The sequence below is a fragment of the Notolabrus celidotus genome, chromosome 12, assembly GCF_009762535.1.
Source record: "Notolabrus celidotus isolate fNotCel1 chromosome 12, fNotCel1.pri, whole genome shotgun sequence".
In the NCBI taxonomy this organism is placed as follows: domain Eukaryota; kingdom Metazoa; phylum Chordata; class Actinopteri; order Labriformes; family Labridae; genus Notolabrus; species Notolabrus celidotus.
The window spans coordinates 9,689,243-9,708,127 of NC_048283.1; the positions used below are offsets into that span (position 1 = coordinate 9,689,243).

General features: G+C 42.0%; 1 long non-coding RNA gene across 1 annotated transcript; it reads right to left on the reverse strand.

Annotated features, from left to right (window-relative positions):
* Positions 1-4: 4 nt before the first annotated feature.
* On the reverse strand, positions 5-1,270 carry LOC117822388. The gene is made up of 3 exons (XR_004633164.1): positions 893-1,270; positions 450-612; positions 5-93 (listed from the first exon to the last, which is right to left on the reverse strand). It is a non-coding gene; the product is annotated as an uncharacterized LOC117822388 (long non-coding RNA).
* Positions 1,271-18,885: the final 17,615 nt, after the last annotated feature.

The window sequence follows — 18,885 nt, forward strand, 5'->3', positions numbered from 1 at the left end:
TTAAAATTAAGTTTTTTCATCCTACAATTTGGATGACTGTGCTCATCGTTGACAAGCCGTCCAAACGATCCATCATCTCTTGAGGCATCAATACTTTCAGGACAAAAGAAGAGAAATGGAAAAAATTTAAAACTGCGCTATCCAAATGAAAAGTGTTTCACTAATATTTCAACCTTTGATAGTTCAATATATTCAAAATGCGGGACAACGTAAGGCTTTACCCGGCTTCAAGTCTCATGTTTTATCTAGGACATTCATTTATTAGATTTTTTTCATTGGAGTCAGCCAGGCAAACAAAACATTTTGAACTAACAACTTTTTTCAACTACACCACAACTTTTTACATGTAGAAAGTAAAATAAGTGCCTAACTTTTGTGTATGTGCCAAGAAATAAGTTTAGTGTAGTTGAGTTTAGGGATAAATGATGTGATGAAGCTCCAAATCTTACCACCATTTCTTCCTTCTCCATTTGAAAGAGAACATAAATGCCAAACATGCTGGGTGGTAAATGCTTCGTCTTCTGTTGGTTTCTGCACCATCAATCAGGTCCCCTCTGTACTCTAGTACAAAATCTCCTTTGGAGAATGAGGCTAAGGCAAATACACCACGTCCTGTTGACCAATATAAACAAAATATATTTTCAACAAGACAGAATACTATAAATGTTATTCTGCTGCAATATGTAGTCTAACAAAAACAAATTTTTCAAATGAAAATGACAATCACGCTGTCAAAATTTGACTTCCTTTGACAGCAGCTTGTCATTTTGTTTATCTAATATAACCTGCAGATTATCAAAAGCATACCTGCATCATTATATTAAAGAGTACATCTATTAAGTAAGTAGTGTGTTAAATATATTTCTAAGTACCAGCTCTGACATCATCTTACCTTTCACTGCATTGATGTATTTGACCTCTAATTTGCTGGTTTTGTCAGTCTTCCAGCAAACATGGTTAAGGGCATCCTTGCGTGGACTGACCCTGGGCGGCATCTCGAACTGCAAAAGAATGTTAGAAAAATTAGCAAGCTTTTGCATCAGTTCAAGAAAAATTACATTCAGCTTTATAAAAAATCCAATTTATTTTAAAAATGTCTTACTATGCTTGATTGCTTTAAAAAACAAACTTTCAAGATTTCTAATAATTCTCAAGTTGCCACTTCAGAAACACTTTAACATGATAGATTCAAGTAACAAGTAAGGGGGACATTTTATTTAAAATAACATGCCCCCCCTGCGTAACTTGAATCTATCATGTTAAGCCTGTGGTGTCCCTGCAGGCTTAACATGATAGATTCAAGAAACGCAGGTTTAAAAATATCTACATGTCCACTTTGAAAAGCATCTTTTGTCTTTTTCCCCCACGCTCTTGCTCCTTCAATGTCTGATCATTATTGCAAAAAATCTTTTTATTTAAATTATCTAAATCATTTTACAGCTGTGGAATTGAAATAATTCAGAAGAACCAGGATACACATATGCAAGGGAGGCCTAGAATGGCAATACCTTTTTTGATATTTAGATTGTTTTCTATCAATAAGTCTAATGTAAAAATGTCCTAATAGCAAATATATTATGAATAAGAAAGCAAAACCATCATTAACATAATCAATTTTACCACAAACTCTCCAATAGTTGTGAATAAGGATCCCGTTTTACCTGGAGAAATCCAAACAATATACCCTACATGTAATTTTTAGTTAGTTTCTGCAAAAAACATTGATGCTACACTTGCTAACTGGCTAGTAAGATTAGCCTCTCTAGCTAATTAGTGCTAACAAGCTTGCATGCTGAGTGATAGGACGTAATTCATGTTATTAGAGGGTCAAGCTATCTATAAAATGTTATACAAATAATGATTAAACCAAATAATTAGCTTACCTTGTAGTTTAGGTAGCTCCTCTTCTTGTCTTCTTGCTGACAACCCCCTTAAATAGGCCACCTTGTTGATTGCTATCTCTAACATGCAAAATATCATTGTCGATAAAATCCTTCTTCATGGGGACCAGGAAGTGGGCGGGAAAAACCATATTTGGAAGAAGTGTGTGTGAAGCACAGTGAGTGCAGTTCCAGCTTCAAACTAAAGGGGGGGCTACTGAGCCCTGCTCACACACTCACACTAACCAGTTTACATGCCCTATGGGCCAAAGCCAAAAATCAGTCCAGCACCTTCAGAACAACTAGTACATTGATTTAAAATGGTTTCCCTTATGGGGACCTGATTTTTTGTCCCCATACCGCCAGAGGTCCCCATGCTGTGACTGTGTAAACAGATCGTTGTCCCCATAAGGTGGTAATTACCAACACACACACACACACACACACACACACACACACACACACACATATACACACAAACACACACACAGTACACAAAAACACACAACTTGCATGCATACACATCATGCATCATGTAAGCATGTGGATACAGACCACAATGAACACATATGTGTTTGCAAACATGTCACAACACACACCCACACACACACACTGTTAACTTGTCAGTGCATTCTGTATGGGCTACTTTTAATAATAGCCTGTGGCCTTGTGATGAATACAACCTGCATTTATAAGATGTAATTGTTGCTGCACCACCTCTGTCACATGATATTTACAAATTATACAGAATCAGACTTTTTTGACTGAGAAAATATTCAATGGAATATCAAACATCAGAATGTGTCTTTAAACATGACAGAGAACACATTTGCACACATGTATCTGAGACACCTTTGACTTTTGATATTAAGTTGATGATGCAAAGGTTTGATCAATTCGAAGCCTGTTTGGAGTCTCATCTTTGTCTCACTGCTTGCAACGTCCTCCCCAAACTTGAAGGATTGAAGGTCTTAAAGTTGTAGGAGACTAAGTCCACGGTATGATATATGTTGAACCTGTGTTATATGGAATCTCAGAGATCACCACAGACACTCATTTTAGAAGGAAAGTTAACACTGAATACTGAAAAGGCAGCCTATGCAGTGAGATTTACAGCTGTCATGACATTAGACCTTTTCCCTTTTCTACATAGAACAGTTTCTTATGACTGTCAAAGTTCAAAGTCTTCTTTATTGTCAAATAAACTGCAGTATGCACTAGACATACAGAGGATTTGATATTGCATTTCTCTCTCAGACCCTAGCAAGGACAACAATAGATAAACATAGGAAAGCTAGAGAAAGATAAGAAGTAAGCTAATAAAAAAAATAAAATACAGTTTTAAACAGTGCAAAAACTTTGCTATAGTGCAATTTAAAAATCAAAGTGAGTGTGTGCGTTTCAGTCCTGAGGATGACAGACCTCAGAGTTGATCTATTTTTTTGGGGGGGGGACCGGGGACCGGGTTAAGTCTGTGAGTATGTTAACATGATGTTATTGTTTTACGGAAGTCCAACTAAAACTGGACCTTTAAATGCATACATGTTAGCCTGACTTAAGCACACTACTGACTAACATAATTAGATAGCAGGTATGTTACTTTCTCTCGCACGTCTTCACCACAACAGACCCAAATTGGGCCAGGAGTTCTGCGCATGCTTCACAGTTTGCAAGCCATGCTTTAACCTGACAGTCGATTAGCATAAATTTGTAGAAGGAAGCCAGGTCGTAAACAAAACCTTAACAGAAGAAGAAGAAGGGAAGTAAACAAGATGAAGGTATCGTATCATACGCAGGAAAGGTTAAGAGTTCTAAAGTTTGACATAAAACCAGTTTAGCTCTTGCTGAATCGTTTGTTGATTATGGTTTGTGTCATAATACGTCAACCGGAATTAGGTCCACTCGTAACCAGTTGAAAGGGGGCATACTGCCACCTGCTGTAGCGGAGGGGGACATACTTTTGTCAGTTTGTTTACTCTTGGCTGGTGCTTGTATACTGGGACAAGGACAGTCTTCCAATTAGGTTGCCTAATCGAGCTATAACTCTAGCTCAACTTAACAGTACGTGTAAACATACTGTATGCAAAGTTAATCAGAAGGCTGTTTTCTTCTTCTGCTTGATGCAAAGCACTAACATTGCTTTCTGGTGGCTATTCATGATAATCTCTAGATGATAAGTGAATTTGCAGTATTTCATTTTCCTTGTATATTTGCAGTTGCAGTGTCCAAGATTTGCTGGAGGCTCTGGTGCCCTATAGTGGACAAGGAAGAAGGCATTTAAAAACACAGTGTCCCTGCTCACATATGTAGAGCTGGCAATGCGAGTAGCATATTCTTTAGGGCTGGGTGCTGCCTATTTTTGCCACTCTGTTTGAGCAGGAGTAGATTTATAACAAGCAAGGAGCAAAGACTGAGAGCACCGAGCCGTTCAACACAGCAGACTCTCTCATTTGCTCCTGGGTGGCATTAAGTGCATGTGTGGGTTAGTGGGGAATCAGAGGGCACGGTCCTATTCAAAATTATTTAATGAGCATGAAGTTTGAGGACAATTCATTCCAAAATAAGGCTTTTCAGAAATAATTACATACTTATGAAATAATTACACACTTCAGAGCCGACACACTTCACATCAGAGAAATTGTTGCATCAATCACATGAGGCCAAATCACGCAACAGCAGTTCCTCAGTGTCAGCTCCTGTCTAAACAGCAGTGGTATCAGTGTCATGACAGCCTATAATTTGTTTCGTGTTAGCCTAAATAAATGCCATAATAAGGGTTAGCCAATCCATGCTAAGTGTCATAATCCAGAGCACAGTGGCTGCATTACAGTGGTGTCATTGCTGTGCTGCGAATGCCTCAGTGATCAGGGCTAACATGGCCCACAGCCAGAAAAGACTTTGTAGTATCAGAGGACAGGGGTTATCTGTTTCTATTTTATATGAGTTAATAATCCTGTCAGTGTTGCTACCAAAACTTTTTTTAATATTCTTTTGTTTCACCTCCTTTTTCCTCTCGAGACATGAAAAAAAAGCCTTCCTCAGTCTTTTTTAAGCTCATGCTGTGTGTTTAATGTGGCTCCTTCGTTATCACTTTTGATATTCTTTATGCATTGCCCAAGAGGAATTTCTTTTGCACTGCTTGGGTGCAGCTTCAGCAACTTTGCGATGCTCCCGGAGTGGCTAGGGGTTAACTAAGTATCATTCAGGGATGCTTCTACAGGTATGGACATATTGAGGGACAAATCTGAGTCCCTTTGGGTAAAAAAACAACTCACAAACCACTGCCAACATTACTTATTGTACAGCCTCTTGTACTTCAATGTACTATAGCCACTCTGGGATGCTTAGTTTTGCAGTCCCCCCGGTGAGGAAGCCTTTATGTGTGCCTCTCTCTCAAGCAAGAGCTGCTCCTTTTGCTTTAATTACAGTAAGTACAGCGGACCCCCCAGGCTTGTTTAAACAGATCAACCAGCAGAAGAAAGAAGAAAATGCTAATTAGTCCCGTAATGTTGCTGACCACGCTAGTTCCTTAGCACTGCTGAGTTTTATTGACATAAGAAGGACAATAGGAATCTGTATTCAAATGACTCGCTCTGCCCTCGTGTTTGGGTGCAGCTGCTGCTGCTGTTTCCACCACCTATCTACTGCATATTTTTTTATTGTGTTGTTAGACAAAGTAAAATTAGACACGACAATATGAGATAGTCGATACATGTATGTATGCACCTGTTTTGTTGCTTTTGTTAGTATCTAGAATCCACTGGGAATATGGTATTAGAGTGAGCTTTGCTGTTTTACATGTGCGAATATTGGAAAAAAAAAAGGTGTGTATGTTTTCATGTCTGTGTCCTTTTGTGCATGCATGTGTCAATTCCCCATCCCCAGCTCCGGTGCATTGCAGAAGGCTTCTAATGCATTCCATGTTTCCAAGTCGAGAAGCTGTGTGCGTTTGTGTGTGTGTATGTGTGAGTGTGTCTGTGTCTGTGTGTGTGTGTGTGTGTGTGTGTGTGTGTGTGTGTGTGAAGGAGAGAGAGGGGTAAGAGTCAGAATCAGGATCAATACTATTGACCTGTTTACCTTGGTGCCGAGCATTCGGGCCAGCTCTCCGGTTTACCACTTGAAACATTAAAACCAGACTATTAGTAATACTTTGGTCCTTCTCTCTGCTGATTGGACGGCCTGCACTGGGGCAGTCCACATGAAGAGATGGGGGTGAGAGATTTGAGCGGGACAAAAAGGGGGTTAAAGAGAGAGAGAGAGAGAGAGAGAGAGCGAGAGACCCTGACTCTAATCCTCTTGACTTAAAGCCATCAGGTTTGGCCCATGTCTCGCCGCTCGCCTCCAGACCTGATGTGGTCACTCAACCCTATCGAGCTGCAGGGCATTGTGGTCCGTCCGTCTCTGCCACGATCACCCCCTCCCCTCCACCCTCAGGCGCTTTTGTGCTCCCGGCCTCCCACTTCCTCCCCCCTCTCTCTCTCTCCTTTTCTCATCCTCCCTCCAAACCACCGACAGAGAATTTCTTTAAATGCTTAATTTTTCCCCCCTTTGGCTTCCTCTTTGCGAGCGCCCTCTCACTTGTTTGTCCATCGATTTTTCATCCCTCTCCACGCTGCTGCCCCCCCCCCCCCCCCCACCCTTCCACCTCCTTCTCCTCCCTCTCCTCCGACTCTTCGTCTGCATCTCCCCAGTCTCCCCCCTGCTCTCCTGTTGTTGATGCAAACTGATTTATTTATTTATTTTAAGCTTGTTGCCCAGGTAATTTGTGGCAGGTAATGACTTTCAGTGAATCTACTTTGCGCTCTTTGAATTCCTTTTCCGACCTTTGCATCATGCAGGCCCATCTCCCTGCACATCCCCTTTGTCCCATTTGCTCTCCTACTTTTTTTCCCCCCATTTCCCTCTTTTACCATCCCTCTGTCTCTGCTGCTCTCTCGCCCCTCTCTCCTCTCTGCCCGTGTATTTTTAATTCCCCTAGATATTGGAGGTGCACGCTGCATGCTTGTGTGTGTCTCTGAAGCCCACCTGAGGAGGTGATTGACACCTGGCCCTCTGCCGTGGAGGCCTCTCACTCCTGTTTTCCTCCTTTTTCCACCCCCCATCCCTTTCTTCCTTTTACCACCTTCTCCATTCACTGTTTCAGTGTCCAGCGGGGAAGAACTGTACAAGTCTCTGGGAGTGAGGAGGTAGGAAAGTAAGGTAGGAGAAAAAAAGGAGTGATAGCGAAGATTTGCCTGAGATAGATTTTGTTTCCCTACCTCCTCCCTCTCTTTAGAGGCGGTGATATAAAATAGAATTTAATCCAGGAGGCAAATCTGTTCTCACATAAAATAATCCCTGCATTTTATTACATGTGGATGTAGGGGTGAAGTGGCTTGCAGTATGTTTGTGTGAAGGCATGTCAAATCTCAAGAGGATCCCCCCTCACACATTCTTAACTGCACTCCTCTATCTCTTTCTTTCTTTCTTTTGTTCTTTCTTTCTTTCTTTCTTTCCCCCTGTCCATCTTTCCTTCACCTTGCTCCCATCTTCTCCACCAGTGCAGCCTGGGTAGCACTGCTGCATTAGTATTCATAGGGGTGAATCTGTCAGGGAGGGGTGTGTGTGTGTGGGGGGCAAATAAGGCTCCTGGCGGTTCCCTCAGCCAGCTGGCAAACTTGGTGCTGGCTGCAGAGCTGGACTGGACACTTACAGAAACAAGGAGGAGGTACCGGGAAAGAACAAGAGCTGGGGCAAGAATTACAGTAAAATGGTTCAGGATGTTTCAGTCTTAAAAGAAACAACCTTCATTTTCTGTATACCTTACAATACAGCAGACTTTACTGTACATTACAGCTCTAAAAGGGGCACTGTCACCCTCTCCTGATTGCAGACACAAATTAGTTTCTTAAATGGATGCTTTCAGCGAAGATCTGCAGCATGGTACTCACATTTCATTATTTGAAGGACAATAAAGCAGACAGGTTAAAAAAAGCACGTAGTGTGAACAAACACATCGCTCACTTTAGAGTCTGCTAATCAAAAAACAATACAAGTTTAGCACACTGAGTTTCTGTTCTATTTCTTCATAATTCAGACATGAACTGTGGTTTCTCTCTGGGAAATTGGAAGGGACTGAGACCCTTGGGAAAAATAAAGAAAGGTGTTTGTGAAATCAGACAAGTTTAAACAGACAGCAGTGAATTACACAGGTCTGTTTTCTTTTAGTTTTGATGGAAAGACTCATCTGAGAGTGATGGGCAGGTGTCAGTGTTTGGATATCAGCTGCCTCGTCCCTCCAGGAGGGGACAGTAGAGAGCAGGGAGACAGTATCCACCTCCTCTTTAGTTGCCAGAAAGAGAAGGGAAAGAATGAGGAACATGAACAGAGAGACCCTCTTCACATCAAAATATCCACCAAGAATCAAGCAAGAAAGTGATCTCTAACAGAGGAGAAGAAGCAAAGATCAGTAGAGAGAAAGACAGAAAATAAACAAGAAAAGAAAAGAGAAAGCATTTTTTATTTTCATATAAACTTAAAAAAGGGAGAATGAGAAAATCTCACAAAATCCTAAAAATGTCCAGAATTCTAAAAAAGACTTGTGGCACTTTTACATCAAGTTGTAAATACATACACACAGAGACACACTCATACACACTCAGTACTTCCTTTTGGCATAATCCAGAGGTCAGGGCAGAATTCATCTCCCTTAATCATGCAGATGAACATGACCTTGGCCGGCCTTGCCACCCGGTCACATCAGCACCCTCATCCAGCCGAGCTTTGCATCTCTGATTGTGTTAAATCATGTTTCCCTATCATCAGCAGACACTGGATGGACAGCATCCTTCTCTAAGCACATCCAGAAAAGGATAATTGCCAAGACCTTTAAAAGCCTTTCAGAAAGAAACGAGAAAATCAACATAATTCAGACGAAGGGGATACATCGGAGATGTAAAGTTAAGTATGCCAGGCAATATTGGGGTGGAGGTGGGGGGGGTGGTGGTGGAAAAAAAAGATGCAAGAGTTTTAAAACGGTGGGTCCTTGGCATTATTATGATGATGCGTTTAGCCATGCAGAGTGGGCCAGCCCATTGGAGGGCCCCTAAATGAAGAGGCTGACCTTCAACAAGCCCTCTCTCTGTTCATTAGCCACGTGGTGCTTATCTACAATAACACTGCTGAGGAGACTATGAGGCCAGCGGGCCCGGCCAGAGTCAGCAATGAACTACACGTTGAAAGAAGAGGTTTAGAATTTGACTTATGGCTCTGGTCTTTTTGTGCTCTTTGCCCTACTGCCCTAAATCACTATCAAAAAACAAAGTTCAATCAAGGACATGTGATATCAAATTAACTTTCAACTAACTCATGGAATCATGAGAAGCTAAGTACAGGAAGCAAGGTGGAGTTATCTTGGATAAAGTGAATACTTTTGTTAAAATACATGAGACAACATTCAGTAATTTGTGTTGTGCTTTACACAAAATAGTGCTATACTGTTGACATGCAATATTTGTTGTTGTTTGTGATTTTTATATGTGCTTGTCTGTTTATAGGTGGACTAATGTTTTAATAATTTTTATAAACTACTGTTTCAGTGGAGGCAGCTAAATATATTCAATACTTGAGTCCAAGACAAATTTTCCTAAGGGGAAAATAAGTGTGATGTATCGTATCGTATCATATCTTATAGTATCATATCATATAATATCAAATCATATCGTATGGTATTGTATCATATCTTATCGTGTTGTATCACATTGTACCATACCGCACCACACTGTACCATACCGTATCTAATAGTTCTGCATCTCATTGTACCGTATCGTGTCGTTTCGGACTGTATAAGTATTGTATCTTATAGTATAGTATTTTATCGTAATGTATCATATCTTATAGTACTGTATCGTATCATATATTATCTTATTGTATCTTACCCATAGGCTGTATGAAATATTGACGTAGTATCCGTGACGTCACCCATCTTTTCCTGAGCACTGTTTTGAAGCCAATCGGCGGTGGCATTTTATTGGAAATGCAGAATTCAACCAGGCAGAGTGTGACATAAAGGGGCGGAGTTTGAGCCTCCTAGCTAACAGCTATGTGTTCCCGACCGGGAGTCAAGTCAGTCATGTCCTTATTTGGGCATAAACTTGTAATCTTAATATCCTCTGAACCGTCGCGTTAGAAAAAAATTCACCCCCCGTACAGTGTGTGCCGATAGAGAGATTAGCTACGTAGGGCCAAGACGTTTTTTGAACCAGGCTGTAAACATGAATATTAATGCTGCAAAGATCATCTTTTTCCCATTCATGTCTCTGTGGTTTCTGGTGTTTCTGCAGCCAGCCTCAAGCGGATTCTCGATGTATTGCAGTTTATAACACTTCCACATGGGCTTCATCGCTTGAGACCGGAGGTTGCCGCATGATCTTACCATACTGTATCGTATCATATCATATTGTATCATATATTATGGTATTGTATGTTATGGTTTCACACTATATATCATATTGCATTGCGTCCTATCCCACTGCATCACACTGTATTGTTCTGTATCATCTGCAGTACAGTATATAAAGGGTTGAGTTTAAGCTAAAATGACAAAAGTATGTGAACTCCAGTAAAACCTGCTTGATATCAAACTTCTTGTTAAATATACAAAGTAAGATGATTCACTTATAATTAATAATCTACAAAACCTGCAATTGTGTTTGTTTTACAGTCACTGTCAGCCCACAAGTGGACCTCTGTACTCTACGGGCTCGTCTGCTTTCTGATGTGATGCTGGAAATTCCCTTCTACAGAACCTCAAAGGTAAGAATAAGAAGCGTGTATTTCCTACACAAGATGTCTACTGTTGGAGAGAAAACGCGGTAGCCACAAAACTGCCAGATAGTTCACTTTTCATAGTCCTGGTGCTCTTTTAAGTGGCAGGGAACAGTAAGCAAGTGGGTTTAATTAAAAAAATAAAAGCATAACATTGAGCATGGGCCAGATTTGTGCACTGATATGGTGGTTAAGGGGGGACTGGTGGGGGCTGGAGGGGGGTTAATAGATGAATAAAGAAGGGAGAGGGGGAGAGCAGACATAGAACGTGGTCGATAGTGTCAAAAGCGGATGACAGATCTAAAAGAATGAATATTGATCTTTAGGGGGCCTTTACTCAGGCGACCTGTGGGAGGTCAGCCTGCGTAATTAGAGCAGTGGAGGTCTAATGTGGAGCTGGGGTTGGGCTGGAGAAGGATGCAGGAGACAGGATCGTACTTAGATTTAGACAAAGTCCTTAAATACAGTAAAAAAATGATCAGAAATTATGAACTTTGGGCAAAAAGTCCACCTATTACTTCTGTTTGGAGTTACTGATTTTTTTACTCCTTGTAAGCTTTAAAAGTAACTCTTTAAGAAAATATACTGTGCCAGTAGGTTTGTGTTTCAGGTTAGTGCTAAAGTGGTAATTGTGGGCTCAGTGCAACATGGATAAAGTCTGCTGTTTACTTGAGCTTACGGTGGATTAAAGTGCATACAACCTCAGGCTACACACACTGCTCAAACAGAGGTCTGCTTGATGATGACAGCCAACTCTTGCTCTACTGTCTCTCTGTCTATCAGTCTGACTATCTCTCATAAGCAGAGTCAACACACACTTGAATCTGCAGAAAAACAACGCTCCCGCAGCACACATACACACACAACAAAAGCTACTCAGCTGCATTCCTAAGCATATATGCAAAAGAGGACACACATATAAGGATGTCCATACCGCCAAAGGCCCACACGCAGTCCTACACACACCCACAGACACACACACACACGCATGCACTGTGTCTTTATCTGTCTGGCTGTGGATAAATGTGGGCAGCGGCGACTGAGTGTGGCTGTAATCCGTGTATCATTGGCTTTATCCACTGCAGTAGCACTGCTGATTTAGTGCTCCACAGCCTTGGTAATGGGCCCCTGACACACACACTGACACATACTGACACACACACACATAGCACACACAGTGCACTATGTAGTGCATCCACTCCACATGCTTTGTCCTCCCTAGGATGTTACTTCTCACTGGTTGACCATCAGTTAAGACACACATATGCACACACATCCCCCTGCACATACTTATGTAAAGACACAGAAACACACAAGCATGGATGTACTTTCAAGCAGTTGCATGAGCCTGCACACACCCATACGCTAACAGACACTCATATCAGCAGCAGTGTGGTTGTCACCGCCCGGGGACGTCTCATGGTAAGGTGAACTCGAAGTGAACCTGCTCCAAACATAAATAACATCTCTCTCTCATCTCTCTCTAGCCCGTCATCCTGCCCTCACTCTCTTTTTCCTCTTTCTCTATATCTCTTTTAAAGTCCCTCCTTGTTCCCTCCTTCCAGTCTCCCTCACTCTTTCAAGTCAGCGGTGATTCGCAAAGTATACACATTAACACAAAGGGTTGCTACGCGTTCTGCAGGCTGCAATACCCACACATAAACACAGCCTTGGAAATACCTGAGGTCATGCCTCGAAGCACCCTTGCCGACACACGGCAACTTTATCTCCACTGTTACATCAAAGTGACTTTCAAAGATTTGGGTTCGTATTTATTAGATCAGCCTTTAAGAAAAACTAAGTATGCAGCAACACAATTTGAAATCTTGAAATATTTTGGGACCCACAAAATCTTTATCACAGAAGTCAGATCCACACCTGGGACTAAGATGAAGTATGTTCCAACATATTTTAATTTAATACACAAACAAAATCCATGCAGTGCACCAAAAAAAATCCTTAAGCAACAAGATGCGTGCAAATAATTTATCCTTGAATTTGAGAAACAAAAACTTTTTGTGTTATCCGTGAGTTTTTATGGCCCACCTGCTGTGCTTTAAAAACCCACCTTGGGCCTGCCACCCACACTTTGGGATCACTACAGTAGATAATGCCTCCGATCTTTACTTGGCCAAAATTGCTTCTTCTTCTCCCCTTGCATAGTTGATTCTGCAGCAGCAAATTCATCCAATCTCTTAGCACAGAACCCAGAAACACAATCAGAGCCCCCAATGCAACATCTATCACTAATAACCTCCCACCTCCCCGTGTTTAAAGCTATTTATATCACAGAATGCACCGCTTCCCCCTCTTTATTGCTGCTGGTCTGTATCTGCGGTCCCCTTGCTAGCACTTCCTGTTAACACACGAGGCGTTTATTGATAGGCCATTCCCATTAGTGCTGTTTACCTGTCAGGGCTCGCTGCACTAATGAGAGAGCTTTGGGGAGGAAAAATGAGTAGGGACGGTTAACCGCTAATGGATGTTTACAGCCTCCCTGGATACTACTATGTTCACGGCCACCTCTGCCGGTACCGCTATCACTAGCAGCAGTCTCGCTCGCTGGCTAATTGGTATAGCAATGCAGAGCCAGTCTGGGCCTATTTGATTATCATGGGATTAGGCTGGATGGAAAGAGCATGGAGAAAGGAAGGAACCAGATAAGTAGGAGGAGGATTGGGGTTAGAGAGTGGGCCTTGCAGTTGGGGTCACGGGCCTAATCAATACCTGCAGATCAGGGGCTCTGGAGGGGCCGAATGCAGACATCGGAGCAGGAAGCTGGATGGGGGTTTGACGGGGTATGTATCGGGGTCACAACATCAGCCCTACGTCAAAAGGTTCCTTTAGAGCGCTATTAGTGCTGGTGCTGAAGGGTAATTGTGCCATTAGAGCTGTAAGTGATACTAAATGGTTCAGGTATGGTTGAAGGAACTGCTACGTTTAGTGAGCTGGGAACTGATCTAATGTAAATTTCCAATAAGGCATCTTAATAGCTGATGTATCCTTGAGACAAGCACCCGTAATTGTTTTAACATGACTGATGAGCTTGAGGTAAAACAGATCAATTAAACCAGTCCAACCTGCTTCAGTCATTTGATGCCATCTTTCTTTCTTTCTTTCTTTCTTTCTTTCTTTCTTTCTTTCTTTCTTTCTTTCTTTCTTTCTTTCTAAAGGGACCATTTACAATATTGAACATAAATGTTACCATCGAATGCAATGTACCAGAGTTAGCTTAAAGCTTATTTACATCTGCAGTCCCTTGCAAGCAAAATTTTGTTTTACAATGTTTAGCATGCAAGGTTAGTTTCTTACTGATACAGGAGTACATTTCTGTTTAAGCATAAAGATCTTTTGCATTGAGTAAATGCATTCATTTCAAATTAATTAAGGATTGTGTGATCCCCTGAAAAGATGCATATAGCAATAGCAATAGCAATTTTATTTATAAAGCACATTTCATTACATGTAAGTTTAATGTGCTTTACATGGAGAATTAAAAACATAAAGACATTTTTCCTAATAGAATGAATAAAAAGAGAAAAACATTAGACACACCAAACATACATCAGACAAACAGCATGCACATGCATCCAGTCACAACAGTCATTATATCATTCATACGCTTGAGAAAATAAATATGTTTTCAATCTTTTTTTAAAAGTGGAGACAGTTGTTATGGACCTGAGGTCAGCCGGCAGTTTGTTCAAAAAAAGATGGACCACAGTAACTAGAGGCCCCCCTCACCGGACTTTGATTTGACAGTGGGTACATTTAAAAGACTTCCACCTGCTGACCTAAGGATCCTGGTCGGGTTGTACACTGTGATATGTTTTTATTTATTAGATAATCACTTAAATCTTATAAATGACAGGTGATCTCTGAAAGATGTTTATCTGTTTATCAAATTGCTTGGCTCATAACTTCCTAAGTGTGCTTTTTCTGACTTTTACTGAAGCTAGGTTGATATTAAAGTAAATGCTGAAAACTCAACATTATATAGAGGGTTGAATTTGAAATATTGGATGAGGAAATTTGAGTTCACTGATTTGACTCTGGATGTCAACTTGTAATCCACATTTTCCACTGCCTGGATTAATTTCCCTTTCCAACTGTTAAATGAAAGGGTCAAAGAAAATCCCAGCAGAGCACTAACCCTAACCTTCTTTCTCTAATTCACTTGTTCCTTCTCTTATTCTCAATTGCTTATCAGCTCTGATTCTTCACTAATTAAAATCACACATGAAACAAGGGACAGACAAACACACGCACACATGCACACAGGAAGCGAGAGAGATAGAGATAGTTGGAGCTACAATTACCAGGCAGGCCTCTAGTGTCTCATTGGGTGTCTATTAAGAGGGGGGCCTGGCTCATTGTAATGATGGCAGAGTTTAATTACTTCCACCCGGCGCCTGTTGTAAAACATGCTGATAAATGAGCCAACAGGACGGCACATCATTATTTTTCTATAGTGCCAGGCTGCTCGTACATGATTATGAGAGCGGGAGGGAGGTTCCCATACCTGCATGAGCCGGAGAGCGTGTTCGCTGCACAGAGGAAGTGAAGGGGAGGTTGTGTGCCAACCTGTGTGTGTCCTCCCTCGTTTTTTTTAAAGCGTGTGTGCAACTGAACAAGCACAAGGAGTTAAGAAATGTGCTGGATGTGTTGCTGCCAAATCAAAACACAATAATAAGCAGTTTTATCAACCTATGGGAGTGTAAGGTATCAGGCCACCCATGAGATAGATGTATGCAGAGCACACAATGGGGGATGTAATGCACTCAGCACTGTATTCACTAACGCAGCTCCAATAAGAGAGCACAGTACACAGCTTCTCACAAACAAATATACATATTCATAGTCATTAATTTTACACATTTTTTAAGAAGGGGGGCATGAGTGGACTCCTCCTGATTAATTGTGTTCCTGCTCCACCATTATTAAATCGCTGAGGCAAATATCCCCCATACAATAAATCCCTCTCGGCCCATGATTAATCAAAAGGCACACAAAGCTAAGAGTGGTGGCGGGCAGGTAGAGTTACAGTGCTAAATCATCTTTATTGCACGACGCGCAGCTTTGTGCATGTGCTCAGAGTCCGGTGCCATACTGAAGTTGAGTGGAGTGTATGCTCTGCCTCTGGTCAGCCACCTTTGGGTCATACACTCTCATGTTTTGACCTCTTGGGCATTGATTTGCCAACCTGACCAGGGCACGAGGGCGATTAGGATGGTTGTGAAATAGACTCTGAAAAGGCGCAGGGATTAGAGAGACTTTACTGTCCCATTGACAAGTTTACCATCCACCCCTTAAATGAAAGCCATTTTATCCCTTTATGTAGAAGGGGGTGTGAGAACTGTTTAACCTTGCCCACCTTAGCCTGTACCATCAGTTGGCATCCGCTCCAATTAGTGTTAGGTCATACCGTAATAGTAGTGGGTTATATAATTAGAGATGGTGCCTCCCCTTCAGTACTGGCACACACAGACTTCATGGGGGAGCAGTCACATGAAGCAGAGAGGGGGAATCTGCACAGCCCAGGTTTCTGGAAACCTCAATTAACCTAAATGATTAGCTGTAGCAATGTAGCGCACCTCACTAGCTTGACATTTCTCAACCAAGCTAATATTAGCATAGTGACTTCATTCTATCCTGTTGTACTTCATCACTGTCCTTTTACTGGGAGGTCTTTCTTGTCTTATTGACCGAAAATGACAATGTTTGCAGTATCACAGCCTTGTTATTTCCATTTAGCACGAAAGTGCTGATGCTAATTTGGTGGTTGCATAATGAGTTTTACATGTATTTGATTAATAGGGTGCAGGGGTGGCCGTACAGCAACAGAGGCTACTGCGGTGTGTGGTTTAGCTTCACCTTATGTTAAATACAGATTGATTCCAATGCATTTTTAATCACTTGCTAATTGGTGATTACACTTTAAAAACGTGCCCTCTTACTGCTCCAGCGGAATCGCGGGGTTGTTCAGTGTGAAGACGGAGTTTAAAGGGCATAGTCCTCTTAGCATCCAATACTAAATGTCACAGTTGTCTGTTAATGTGTCAACCAAATCAAACATGCACAGTGGTCGAGGGGTGCTAAGTGACAGGTGACCTTGGTGGCGTGATGGAAGACTGGGCTGGTATTTGAGTCCTCTGATCTTCGAGTGGGAAACCCTGTCTGGTCCTGTCTCGAGATGTATGCACTACCAATTAGACATGAAATGGCAGTGACACTCACACGCCACTTATCAAAACAGTCTTCAAGTGTGTTCATGAATTCAAATGAAAAGTGCTTCTTTGCTTCAAACATGCAGACAGGGACATGTAAAACCCAGACTGTATTATTTATATCTAGGCCAACATGTGTAATGATTGTTACAGAGGTCAAAAAGAGGCCCTCTGTCACCTTATTTAGACATACAACCTTTGAAGAAAAAAAAATCCTAACTTAACTCTTACCTGTCTTGTCACCTAGTCAGGTTTGCATATCTATTTATTCACTACTTTCTTTTCTTCCCTACCCTTAGTTACCCTTCTCAGCCAGCCTCCCTCATTGGACGACTCACAGAGGGCCCAGACACCTGGTTGGGTCGTCTGCGAGGCATCTGACCTCCCATACACACACCTGCCCCCCTCCTACATCTATTACTGGGCCCCACAGTGTTCCATAATGTTCTGAGTAGTCAAGCATATAAATAAAGGTGAAGCAAAATGACTGCCTCTGTCTTGACAGAAGTGCTGAACCACAAAGAACACCTTGAAGGGCATGTTAACTGTCAATAGAGTTCTGTGTAAGCCCCTTCAATTAACATAAAACTTAACAGCTCCCCAGTTAGCCGCTATATAACCCTGGCGCTGTCTTCCCTCACCCATTGGCTTTTTTTACCCCCCCTCTGCGTTGGATGCCGTCATGCAGTCGAGCCGCCGAAGAGGCAGTAAACAACATCTCACCATGTACTCGCACAGAGGCGGCTACAAACACGCATACGCATAATGATATTCTACACAGACACACACACACACACACACACAGTCAGTCCCACATTCAAACACACACTAGCGAAGCTTCCGCACAGTCCTTGCAAATTACAGACCCAAAGAGGCTCACATTTGCACACACACACACACACACCCATATAAGAATGCACACGCACACACAAATTTGAAATATCCCATTTACTGTGATGCTACGTGACTGAACTTTGCTAGCGTAGCGTAGCTTACCCCTCTCTCCCAGGCCCACGGTAATGCTGCATGAGATTTGTGATGCAGTGGGGAGATGCATATGGAAGGCCTGCGCTCAGATCTCTCGGTCATGCACCCCATTAGGTCCTGCTGTTGATGCTGTTGCTATCAAAGCTGAAGTAAACTGCTCAGCAGTCAGCTGGATGCCTGAGCACAGAGACGCTGACAGGCTAGCGATCACACTATACTGCTAGGATTGGCTTATCTATCTTGTAATTAGGATGTGTGAGTAGGCTACAGGGAGGTAACTTCAGGCCCAGGAACAACAAAATGCTCTGTTAAAGATCAGCCTGATTTTAAGCCTGCAGTGTGCAAAGTGTACCTTGGCTGTGTATACACCGAACAGGATATAGAGGGTGATTTTAAACTAATGGTGCATTTCCTTATAGGATTTCAACTATAGTGAAGTATTTCATCATGCAGATCCTCAGACTGTGTAGAATCAAAACCAATCTAAAGAGGATAAATTGCCTTAAAGACAAACAGAATGATGAAAATGCCCAGAATGAATGGGTTGAAAGATTCAACCCTCTATGTGTTGAATAGCCCCTAATGTGTTTGGGTTTTGAGATAACATGCAGTAAATACCCGCATTCTTCTGCTCATCACAAAAAATCCAATGGCGGCTTTCACATTTGCTTCCCATCACTGGTGATTCCTGGGGAGGCGTTATTTGTGCGGCGCATAACAGTGCTGCTCTGTAGTAATTGTCTAGCTTTTGCAAAGGGCCACTCATCTTTCATTCCCCTGCCAACACACATGCATATTCGTGGAGGTGAAACTAACATGCTTAGTTGTTGTTTTCCTGCTTTTCCATTCTTTGGGGAGTCTTAGTTCTGGTGTGGATTTGCTCCCTTTGCGCCCGCGGCAGTGCGCCTGTGTCTCTAGGAGAGGGATGGCATCAGCTGGCATCAGATGGCAGCAATTCAAACCATGGTTCCTTTTTCTGTGGGCGC